At 43.3% G+C, this 12769-nt stretch overlaps 1 protein-coding gene across 5 annotated transcripts in view; it reads left to right on the top strand.

Annotated features, from left to right (window-relative positions):
• Positions 1-12769, top strand: part of NUMA1 (nuclear mitotic apparatus protein 1) — a 105981-nt gene that overhangs the window by 798 nt on the left and 92414 nt on the right. The window contains exon 1 of one of the 5 annotated variants that reach the window (XM_014590430.2): positions 22-70. The exons of 3 other annotated variants lie outside the window; for them this stretch is intronic. The gene's annotated coding sequence lies outside the window, so the exon portion shown is untranslated. Of the gene's footprint in view, positions 1-21; positions 71-11765; positions 11980-12769 lie in introns of those variants that run through there. One more of the 5 variants, XM_014590429.2, reaches the window with a different exon arrangement.

The raw sequence follows: 12769 nt of genomic DNA, 5'->3' as shown, positions 1-12769 counted from the left end.
GGAAAGAGCCCTGTGGGGGAACACGTTGTCTTGGACCAGTCATTTACTTTACTTTGAGCGTCGCTTTCGTGTATGTGAACAACGATCTTTCCTACTTCTTGGGGTTGTTGTGAGGGTCAAGTCAGGTGAGGTGTTTTGTGCACGCACCGTAGGGAGCACGAATTTATGGACTTTAACCATGTGACTGTGTGAAGGTTGTGGGTGAGAGAGAGCCCAACTGGGATGACGCTGCCCCCTCTGGGCACCCTTTTGCCTACATCTGATGTAGAACTTGTCATGCAGCTTTCTAAGGGTCCCTTTGCATGGTTGTCTGCCCTTCTAGATGATGAAAAACGATTGTTTTTTTGGGGAGGGGCACCGTATCCTGAAGACAGATCATGGCCATGAATGTATGCTTGGAATAATGTGTTTTGGGAGACTGAGAAGGGGTAAGAAAGAGTTGCTAATTTTAATTTAGTGGCTTTTGAATCTTAATAATGAGCTATCCTGCTTTCTGGATGGCACTACCTCCTGAAAAATGGTAATATTTACTTGCTTTAATCCATGCTTCGCACACTGTAATGCCTGGTGCCTGGTTCCTGCGTTTCCAAAGTTCTGGGTTTGTCGACTGTATGACTCTAATATTAGACACCCCTGATTTGGAGGGGCTTGGGGCTGTCTACTTTGAGGAGATCTTTACTGTTGTGAGTGTATGGAACGTGGGGTGAGCATTCAGGTCAAGTAAATGGGCTTTTAGTGAACAGGGACGGGTGTGTGCATGCCCTCCCTTTCTGTTCCTGTGTGGTATTTTCTCGAGGAAGAAGCGAGTACTTCTCTGTAAAGCCTTCCAAAGCACACTTAAAGCGAATGACAAATTGTAATCCCCAAATCTTAGTCCAAAGCCAAGAGCCATATTCCCAAAAGCAAGAAGACCTTACTTGAAAGCTCATTAAGAAATATTTCTATTTAGAGTGTTCGTTTTACTTGTGGAGTATGGAAGTGGAAAAAGGCCTTCAACTAAGATTTGAGTTCTAGAACTGTTTGGGTGGGGGGGCCTCAGATGGTTGAACAGAGCCGATCAGGGACTGTTGTCACAGCTGTGTTTAATTGATAAAACCCTATGCTCAGAAGGTGTATCGGGGTCATCTAATTCAGCCTCTTACCCAGTGTACACTAAATGTCTCAGAATATGTTTTCTAGACCCAGAATGAGCACTTACGAGAATGAAACCATTCCCGAAGACAATCTGTCTCAATTTTGAGCAATTCTAATTAGAAATAACTATTATTTTGTGCTGTTAATGTTTATTTCATTTGGCGTGTATGTTTATTGTTTGTTTTTTCACCTTTCTTATTTAAGAGGTTTTTGCCTTAGGGCATGTGTGCTCGCTGGGAAGAGAGACAGACAGACAGTGAGAGGGAGAAATAAGAAATCACCCCTCAGGCGGTATGGTCACACTGCAATTCCTTCTCCTCCGTTCTCCTTTCAGGATCTTGGGCATGCACACACACACGTGCTTGATTTTCTTTTATTTTTTTTTCTTTAAAAGAATTATTTTATTTAACCTTAATTTTACCAGAAAGGGACAGAGTGTGTGTGTGTGTGTGTGTGAGAGAGAGAGAGAGAGAGCGAGAGCGAGCGAGCCAGCGAGCTGCCAGGTCTGGGACTCAATCAGCGTGTGGGAGTCTAGTGCTCTCAACCACCCCACCACCTGCCAACTCCCTAGCATGGTTTTTAAGCCACCAGGTTGAGGACTTGAACCGTTGCGATGTAACCACTACGCTGGCCCTCACCATTCTTTCTTATACTTTATTCCTTCCTTTTGTGTTGAATAGATGTATACATCCTTTAGATGTTTTCTCCGGTAGTAAACATGTCTCCTTCAGTTTTGGTATGTAGTTTAGCTGGATACTAGACTTTCAGTCACTGTTTTTCAGCACTTTGAAACTATCGTTTTACTGAAATTCTGACTTTTTGTTGTTACTCTTGAGAACTATGCTGACAGTTTATTATTTTATTGTAGGTAACTTTTTTTTATTTTTTTAGAATTATTTATTTGGGGCTGGCAGGTGGTGTGGTGGTTAAGGGCGGTTCACTCCCACATGGCTGACCACAATTCAAGTCTGGAACTGGTGGTTTGCTTTCTTACTTTCTCTCTCCCTCTCTAGTCAAATTAGAATAAATTTTTAAAAATATATGTGTAAATATATAAACATATAAAAAGAAATAAATACTTTTTAAAGAATTATTTATTTAATCTTATTTATTATTATTATTTTTTAGTTTGTTATAGGCCTCACTAGAGAGACATAGAGAGAAAGAGAGAGGAAAGTGAGAAAGCGAGCCACCAGCTGGGAGTCCAGCACTTTAGCCTCCACACCACCTGCTGGCCCCTCTGGTTTTTAAGATCCTCTTTGTTGTCTTTTGTGTTCTGTGTGGCTTCATTATATGGTGTGAGTTTAATTTTTCTCACCTTAGCGGGAACATATAGTGTCTCAGCCTGAGCTATATCTTTTGCTTAGCTTGTAAAAATTCCCAATTGTTATCTCTTTGAATAGTACTTACCTTAGATCTCATATTCATACATATTCTTACATTAGACATTCTCATTCTGTCATCTATATGGCTATTTTGTTTTCATAACTTCAGTCTCTATTTTTCTGTGTTACTTTCTGGGTAATATCCTGGTCTCCAAGTATTCTAATTTATTTTCAGTCAAGAATGGGTTTGCTTTTGGAGTTGTTTTCCTTAGCCAATGTTTTCCTTCCTTTCTTTCTTTTAAATTTTGCCTGAACCTGCTTGCACTTGCCAAAGAGAGACAGAGAGAGGGATAAAGCATCCCTATGGGGAATGCTCATGGGCAATCCCTTCTCCATTTCCTCATCCTGTCGGGATTCTGGGCACAGACACACATGTGCCTGCCATGTTTTTCAAGCTGCCAGGTCCAGGGCCTGAACCACAGGCTTGGCCACAGGTCTTCCATGCACTTTTTAATTTTTTTAAATTGTATAATTTTTAAATTTAAAATTATTTTAAAATTTGTTATAGGGAATGTGTGCTCACCAGAGAGAGAGGGGGAGAGTGGGAAATCACCTGGAGAGGGGATGGCCACTCTATAATCCCCTCTCTTCCATTCACCCAGTGTGAGTTTAAGCCACTGGGTCCAGGACTCCAACTGCGATCGACTACATGGGAGTCTAGTGACATAGCCATTACACCAAGCCAACTGCTGGTTCCCAAGCTGGGATTTTTTTAAATTTTGCCATAGGGCATGTGTGCTTGCCAGAGAGAGAGAAAGTGAAAAATCATCCTCCTGGGGGCATGGTTACACTGCAACCCCTTCTCTCCCATCCAGGATTTTGGGCACATACATAACATGCTCCTGGTGTATTTTTCAAGCTGCAGGGCCCAGGACTCATACTGCGCAGTTAGCCTCGTGAGATCCAACTGCCTTAGTCGCCACACACTAGCTGGCCCACTGAGTAAAATTTCGTAGTGTTTAATCATATGGCTGTATCACATTTTGTCATTCACAATTGGACATTTGGATTGTTTCCAGTTTTTGGCTATTGCGAATAAAGTTGCAGTGAGCATTCATTTACACGTCTTTGGACATCTTTTTGGAGTAGAATGGCTGGGTTATATGGCTTGTATATATTTAACTTGTGAAGAAATTGTTATTGGAGCTGGCAGGTGGTATGATGGCTAAGGCGTTGGACTCCCATATGGCCACCTGCAGTTCGAGTCCCAGACTTGGTGGCTTGATTTTTTTGCTTTTTCTCTCTTTCTGGCCAAGTTAAAATGAACAATCAAACAATGATGAATAAAAAATTAAAATAATTCTTTTTTGGGGGAGAGTTTTTTGTTATAGGGCATGTGTGCTCTCCAGAAAGACAGAGACAGAGAGACAGAAAGTGAGAAATTACTCCCCAGGAGGGATGGCCACACCGCAATCCCTTCTCCATTCTCCTCTTGGGATCTTGGGCACCCATGCACGTGTGCTTGGCATGAGTTTAAGCCACCAGGTCTGGGACTTGAACCGTGGTCGACTGCATGGGAGTCCAGCGACATAGCTTTATGCCACCTGCTGGTCCCTAAAATAATTCTTAAAGAAAAAGAGAACGTTACTTTGCTAAAGTGGTTGTGCCATTTTATGTTCCCATAGAAGTGAACAAAAGCTCCAGTTGCTTTATATTCTTGCCATCACTTGGTGTAGTTAAGTCTTTTTAATCTTAGCTGTTCTCAAAGAGGTATAGTAGTATTTCTTTCTTTTTTTTCCCTTGTTACATTTGTTTCTTTATTCTTCCTATGGGAGAGAGACAGGCTTCTCCAACAGGGTCTTCATACTACATTCCACCCCCTCACCCCACCTCAGCCAGCCAGGAGCCCAGGTGTGGACATGCATTTTCAGTGTGTACAAAGAGACCTCAGGACGCGAACCCAGAACCTACCCATGGGCTTGGATTTCACAGAGCATTATATTACCACTGTGTCACTGTGGATGGCTCTCACTGTAGTTTTAATTCATGTTTTTCTGGTAAACGATGCTGCTGGACATCTTTTCATATATTTGTTGACTGTCTTAGGACAGAAGGCAGAGTCAAATCAGGGTGAGCAAGCTTGCGAGAGAGAGAGAGAGAGAGAGAGAGAGAGAGAACATGTGTGTGCACATAAGAGAGCACCCCTTTTATATTAAGCCACTTCTCAAGATAACTAACCCACTCCCTGGGTAACAGCATTAATCCATGCATGAGGACAGAGCCTTCAAGACCTAATTGCCTCTTAAAGGGCTCACCTCTTAACACTGTTAGGATGTTAAGCATCAACAGGGGTTTTTTTGGGGGGTGGGGTGGGGGGCTTCAAACCACAGCACTGACTGATAGCAGATCTCTTAGAGCAACATTGTGTTTGCTACCTCTGGGCATTCAAGGCTATTCCCAGCCTAGGACCAAAAGGTTTGTAAGCTCTGCTTATTGTTTTCCAAGGCCTTAAGTGTTGCAAAAATTTGACCTCCAAACCCACTGTTGTACAGACTTGTGCTTTGGAATTCCTAGGGGTTTTACCCCCCTGCTTCAATAGTGAGCAAGGCAAGCTTTCTCCTTTCCCTGTGGACAGATTTCTTTCCTGGTCTCCTTTTTCCTGGGTACAACCTTGAGTGTCTCACCCTCTACCCAAGGGGCCTTTTATAGACTTAAGTTCCATCTCCTGGACCTGTGAGGGTGTCAGATTCCTCACAATGCTAGGATAGCAATGCCATCACTGCACTCATCCAGTTTCAGGTGTTTTTTGTTTTGTTTTCTTTTGTTTCAAATTTGCTTGAGGGCAAGTGCACTTGAGAGAAAGAGTGAAAAAGCACTCCCCAGAGAAAATGGCCATGCTGCAATCCCTTTTCCTCTTTTTTCTCATGTCATCATGATTCTGGGCATGTGTGTACAAATGCTCAGCATATTTCTTAAGGCATGAGGACAGGGACTTGAATTATGGTCAGCAATGTGGGATCCAGTTCCCTTAAGTTCTAGGCTACCTACTGGCTCTGCTCATTTTAAAAACTAGGTATTTGTTTTCTTTTTATTGAGTTATATTTGTTCCTTGTATATTTTGGATACTAAATCCTTATCAAATATATGATTTGCAAGTATTTTCTTCCATTCTGTGGGTTGTCTATTCACCGTGTTGATTATTTTCTTTGCAATGTGGAAACGTTTTAGTTTGGTGTAATCCCATTTATCTATTTTTGCCTTCGTTGTTTGTGTTTTGGGGGGTCATATAAAAAAGTTGTTGCCTGTCCCAATGTCATGAAACCTTTCCCTTGTGTTCACTTATAGTAAATTATAATATCAGATCTTATAACATGTGTGCGCACATAAGAGAGCACCCCTTTTATATTAAGCCACTTCTCAAGATAACTAACCCACTCCCTGGGTAACAGCATTAATCCATGCATGAGGACAGAGCCTTCAAGACCTAATTGCCTCTTAAAGGGCTCACCTCTTAACACTGTTAGGATGTTAAGCATCAACAGGGGTTTTTTTGGGGGGTGGGGTGGGGGGCTTCAAACCACAGCACTGACTGATAGCAGATCTCTTAGAGCAACATTGTGTTTGCTACCTCTGGGCATTCAAGGCTATTCCCAGCCTAGGACCAAAAGGTTTGTAAGCTCTGCTTATTGTTTTCCAAGGCCTTAAGTGTTGCAAAAATTTGACCTCCAAACCCACTGTTGTACAGACTTGTGCTTTGGAATTCCTAGGGGTTTTACCCCCCTGCTTCAATAGTGAGCAAGGCAAGCTTTCTCCTTTCCCTGTGGACAGATTTCTTTCCTGGTCTCCTTTTTCCTGGGTACAACCTTGAGTGTCTCACCCTCTACCCAAGGGGCCTTTTATAGACTTAAGTTCCATCTCCTGGACCTGTGAGGGTGTCAGATTCCTCACAATGCTAGGATAGCAATGCCATCACTGCACTCATCCAGTTTCAGGTGTTTTTTGTTTTGTTTTCTTTTGTTTCAAATTTGCTTGAGGGCAAGTGCACTTGAGAGAAAGAGTGAAAAAGCACTCCCCAGAGAAAATGGCCATGCTGCAATCCCTTTTCCTCCTTTTTCCTCTTGGTACTTTGGGCATGCATGCACATGTACCCATGGTGAGTTTTAAGCTGGCAGGTCTTGGATTCAAACCATGCAGTTGGCCATGTGGGACCCAGCCACCTTGACCACCATGCCACTGCTGGCCCCAATTTCAGCTTTTTCGGTTTCCGATTCCTGGGATTTCCCTTATGTTCTAGTGAGCTCAATTTATCTATGTGTTAGTTTGGATCCAATCAGCAAAACAAACCACACACTGCTTATTTTAATAGAGTGAACTCAGTAAGGGAAATTGGTTTAAACCCTTGGAGAAGAGTTGAAAAAGCATGTTATAACTGCATTAAGCAGCTCCTCATCCAGGACTGGAAAACAAAGGGAGGAAGGTTGGGGTTATCAGAACCTAGAAGTCTGAAGGGATCTGGAGGAGCTGCACCCAGATTCTCCTAGGAAACGATGTTGCCTGGTGCTGCTAATTTCTCAGGAGTTCCCAGGAGGGTCCTGGGAAAGTTGGGCTCCACTGAGCCCTGCCCAGATGATGCTGGTGATACTGAGGTGCCCAGTGAGGCTGGTTCTGGGAGGAACCAGTTGCTTCTGTCAAGAAACCAAGCCACAGGAAGGAGGAAGCCCTTGTAACCCCCTCTTGCTATTTCTTTTCCCTTTAGCCCCCCCCCACACACCACACCCCCGCCCTTGACAGAACCAACCAGGGATCCTGCTGACAAAGTGAAATCTAGGAGGTGGAGTCCAAGCCCCAGATCACAAAGCAGAGAAGACAAGGAAGGTGTGGACCTGGAGACAATAACTTAATAACTGGCACGGTCTGAAAGGATGTTTATTATCTGCTAAGCATTCAGTAGGCACATTGGGTAGGAAGGTTTACAGATAATCTGGTCCATTATGTCAACAGTTAGCAATGGCAACAGCTACCATTTTTTTTCAGCATATATTGCGAACCAGGCACAGTTCTGAGCACATCACATGAATTGCTTTCCAAAGCTCTCAAGAGGTAAGTTCTTACTACTGTTCCCTTTTATAGGGAAGGAAAACTGAGGTACAGGTAGATTAAGTAATCTGCCCAGAGCCATATAGTTTGTAAAATGGAGCTGGTGTCCTAATCCACACATACTGTATTCCATAACCCACAGTATCTTAACTTCTACAGTGTTGAAAGTTCTTCCCTAGGTCACATCAAAATCTGTCTACGTGTAATGGCAACTCAGTTCTAGTTTTGTCTTCTTATGGAGGTGGGACATTTAAGTCTTTCTTCTCATCAGCATGATAGGCTTGCATTTATTTGAGAAAAGTTGTCACGTTCTCCACTGTCTAAACACAGGTAGTTCTTCCACTTTTTAAATTTTTCTTTTCCTTTTTTTTTTTTTAAGAGAGATTTTTGCTATAGGACATGTGCACTTGCTGGAGAGGCAGAGTGAGACAGAAAGCAAGAACCTCCTGGGGGGATGGCCATACCGCAATCCTGTCTCTTCCATTCTCCTCTCAGGACTTTGGGCACACTTCCAGCATGAGTTTTAAGCCACTGGGTCCAGGACTTGAACCGCTGTCGACCGTGTGGGAATCCAGCGAAGTAACCATTACGCCATCTGCTGGTCCCCTTGCTCCACAAGGGGACACAATGTACATACAGACCTCCTTCACTGTAGTTATTGGCATTGTTACTCTGCACGTTCTGTGATATTACCCTTCAAAGATTGGCCACAGGCCCCACTCTAGTGGTGCAGCAGTAACACAGTGCCCTGCAAGACTGAAAGCCGTGTGACTGATCGTTGATTCAGATCCCTGGGTCATCTGCTGTGGGCAACTTCATTGTCTGGAGGGCCCGGGAAAGGGGATCATTGATGATAAGACCCTGTGTAGGGCGTCTCTCTCTCTCTCTCTCTCTCATAAAAAAGGTAGGGCACAGTTGTCATCTACTAATGGAACTTTACTGTGTTGGTGTTTTGGGTAACTGTCAGATTCATGGTTTATTGAGAGTGTACTTAGTAATAGCCACTCCTCCACTTCCTGCTATAGACAGTTTTTTTTTTTTCTTTAAGCAGCCTTTAGAATATGAATTGCTATACCAGGTCTTTGGTATTTATAGTCTGTATTTGTTTGGTTGGCTCTTATTCTAAGAGAATAAAACAGGATTCACTTAATCCTTTGAATTGTTTCTTGTTTTCGGTAACATCAAACCCTATAGGATCTTTTTGCCAGATCATTTCTAAAAATACTGTATTTTCTTTTTTTAAAGAATTGTTTAATTTAATTTAATTTAACCCAAGAGGGACAGAGAAAGAGAAAGTGAGAAGGCAAGGCAAGCTACCAGATCTGGGACTTGAACTGTGGTCGGCCATATGGGAGTCCAGCACCCTTAAACACCACACCACCTGCTGGCTCCAAAATACTGTATTTTCAATTTTGTATTGTTTAATTCTAAAACTTGATGAGAGTGCCTTTTATGTTCAGTTCTAAGATTTTGACAAAAATGGTAAATATAATAGGTCTGAGAAACAAGCTCACAGTATGGTAGAGCTTATCCCAGTTGATGGAAGTTTTAGGGAAATGGTTTTGACTATTCCTCCTGGTAATTTGCGGGAGGAGCTATCTGAAAAGTCCAGTATCTTGGCTGTGATTGTTGGAGAAGAGAGCCAAGGTTAAGGGGTGGCCATTAGGTAGGTAATAAGGAGCCACTTGGTAGCAGTGAAATGACTTGGTAGCCGTAGAAGGGGAGAGGGTGTTATTGCACCGCATGCTCCTGGGTCAAGACCTTGGTTGGCAGCTGTGTCTCCTGCCCTCTCTGTCCTATTTAAGTGCTAGTTGCTTTGAAGCCATTGCAGGAAATGCCAGTGATTCAGCCTTGCAGATTTCTTCTGCCTTATTGCAGCTGAGTACTGGTTTATCTGGTCAGGAGTAAAGACTGTAATTTCAGGCATGATATTTATTTGACCACTTGAGTGCCTTCCTGTGACTGGCTAGAGACAATTGTTTAGCAGGCTGTCAGGTTTGGGATACCCTGTGGCAGGGCAGATGCAGCATGCCCTCAACACATGGTCCTCTATGTGGGCAGGCGTTGAGTGTCTGTTCTGCTGCGATGTCCTCAGTGAGAAGAGAGGTCATCATAGCTTTGACTTTCTGTGGTTGTTACAGTGTGAGTTTGGAGAAACCTTGTTCCCTAAGAGGTTCTCATCCTACCCCTTACCTTTAACTTCAGCAAAGTGGGCTCTGTCTGATTGCTGACCGCCAAAGTCCAGTTTCCTTAAGCAGTGAGCAGAAACCTATGAATGCTTATTATCTGTCTCACAGAGTTGAGCATACTGTTAAAAACAACATAATATGGGATTTCCCTCCTCACCAATTTTTTAATTTTGAACATTTCAGACCTGTAGATACTTTGCAAAAATAACAAATACATACTCTTCACCTGGATTCACTGTCAATATCCTGTCACATTTGCTCTTTCTCCATTTTTCTAAGCCTGTTATTTATTTATTTATTTTATTTTATTTTATTTTAGTTTGTTATATGGTGTATGAACTTGCCAGAGAGAGACTGAGGGAGGGAGAGGGAAAGTGAGAAACTACCCCACAAGGGGACTGTCCCTGCTACAATCCCCTCTTCTCCATCTCCCTTTGGGGAATCTGGAAATGCACACACACATACCTGGTGTGTTTTTGAAGTCACCAGGCCCAAGACTTAAACTGCATAGTTGGCATGTGGGTCCTAGTCTCAACCACCATGCCACCAGCTTGCTCTCTGAGCCTCTTTTTTTTTGGAGAGGTTTTTGCTATAGAGCGTGTGTGCTCACCAGAAAGACAGACAGAAAGCGAGAAGTCACCCCCCAAGGGGGATGGCCACACTGCAATCCCTTCTCCTCCATTCTCCTCTCAGGATCTTGGGCACACATGCACACACGCCCAGCGTGAGTTTTAAGCCACTGGGTCTGGGACTCGAACCGCAGTCGACTACATGGGAGTCCAGCGACATAGACATTACACTAACTGCTGATCCCATCTCTGAGCCTTTTTGACTGTTAGATGTTCTCATCATGTTATTCCATCCCTAAATATTTCAGCAAATTTTTCTTTTCTTTAAAAAAAAAAAAAAGATTTATTTATTTATTTATTTATTTAAATTTAACCAGAGAGGGACAGAGTGAGAAAAGAGAGAAGGAAGGTGAGAAAGCAAGCCTCCAGGTCTGGGACTCAAACCGCGGTTGGCCACGTAGGAGTCCAGCGCCCTTAAACACCATGGCACCTGCTGGCCCCTCGGCATGTATTTCTTAAAAACAAGGCTAGCTTTCTATATAACCACAAATGCTATTAATATTCAGGATATTTAGCATTGATTCCATTTATCCAATATGTAATGCTTATTCTGTTTCTCAAGGATATCTTTCTTTTTTAAATTCAGGATCTATCAAAGGACCATGTATGCTTTTAGTTGTCGTGATCTTGCCATATCTTTAGTCTGCTTTAACTAACAGTTTGTTAGTCTTGTAAAAAAAAAAAAAGTTATTAATTTTTTCTTCTGAGAAACGGGCAGAAAGACCAGCACCCCAACAGGGCCCTACACTGTTATCCACCCAGTCCCAGCCAGCACAGATCACAAGCACATACGTGTATGCCCACATGCAGAGAGAGGCCCTGGCCTGTGACCCAGAACCAGCCATGCCACTGTCTGGCCCTTAAACTAAACATCAGAAAGCCTTTAGGAGGGAGCAGTGCTCCCTGGTTCTGCCGTTTGCCCCTCCGGAACTTTCACTTCTGTTACCTGCCTGACCCCTAAAGGTGTTTGAATTTACCGCTTTGGATAACTCAAGGTGTGGAGATGAGAAAGGGCGTGGCTTATGCCGACAGAAGTGGGAAGACTGGCTTGATTAGTTCACAGTAGACTCTGGAAGAGTGGGAAATAAAGTTGAATAAATGACTTGAGGCAATACCATGGAGAACTCAGAAAGTGAAGCCAGAGAATTAGATATGATGCTTAGGGAGGAGAAAATCCTGGAAGGTGTTTGAGCAGGAGAAATACCCTTATACATGTGAATGGTATGGAGCCTCCTGAGGAAGGGCCTTTCCTGGTTTAGAGGCTGGAATCCTCACAGGGCAGGGCCTTTCCAGTGCTGACCGAAGGGGTGTGGTTTGGCAGTCTTGCTTGCCTCGGGAGGCCAGAATTTCTGCCCCAGTGACTCTTCCTGCTCTGCCACTGACTCACCCCTGTGACCTGGCTGCATGGCTTCTCTTCTGCTTGTTGTCTGATCCACGGAGCACTGGGGCTGCCCAGGATGGTGTGAGAGAGAGCCATCAGCAGTGGGTGGGATGGAGAATGAACAAGCACTCCTGTCCCTTTGCCTCTTCCCTGTTAAAGGCTCATTCTAAAGCCAGACCGCTGAGGATTGCTCTGCCCTAGCTTGGGAGGCTGTTCACCAGGAGGTAAGTCAAGATGGTTCCTGCCCTCTGTGCTTTTTCATGGATCAGCTTTTTCCTGAACAACATAGCTACTACTTTCTTTTTCCTTGTTCCAGGTTCTTCAAAGTAGCCTTTTTAAAATCACTTGAAACACATAGGTTACTGCAGGAGGTGGGCAGAGAGATTTAATAAACGTTTTTCTGACTTGAAAGGGAGTATACAGAGTTTTCCGCTGGCCTGCCCTGAGGTCGATTGCCAGAACTCTAGTGAGCCGGACAGAAAACACTGGCTTATAGCCATCAGGGACAGTGCACAGAGGTCCTGGTCTTAAGCCATCATTGCTCAGCTACCAGGTTTCTGAACCATTCTTGGTATGCTTCAGTGTCCCAGGTTATCTCCCTCCCCTTTGACCAGGGAAGTGAAAGGCATAGTGAAGAGCAGGGAAGGGGAAGTTGGATGGGTAAGTGTTTGTGTGTTATGCTGGGTGTTGGGGTATTTGGATTTCTAGTCCTGACTGTTGCTAACCAGCTATGTGACTGGGGACAAATGGCCATTTGGATTATATATATATATCATATATATATATATATATAATTGTATTTTATCAATGAACATGTATTTACAGGTTTTCTAGTATCAATATTTTGATTGGGAGTTTGTGTGTAACTGAGACTATGTAATATTTTTCCATTCTAAATTGCTATTCACATTTATATCTTAAGTTGATTATATATTGTAAGTTAATTTAAAAAATAGTATAAACTCAAAAATATAAATATGGCTAAGGGGCAGCAAGGGGGGGGGGGGGTGGGGG

The sequence above is a fragment of the Tupaia chinensis genome, unplaced genomic scaffold (assembly GCF_000334495.1).
Source record: "Tupaia chinensis unplaced genomic scaffold, TupChi_1.0 Scaffold000047_1, whole genome shotgun sequence".
NCBI lineage: Eukaryota > Metazoa > Chordata > Mammalia > Scandentia > Tupaiidae > Tupaia > Tupaia belangeri.
The sequence above is the reverse complement of the archived record's forward strand: the minus strand, read 5'-3'. Positions and strand labels throughout refer to the sequence as shown.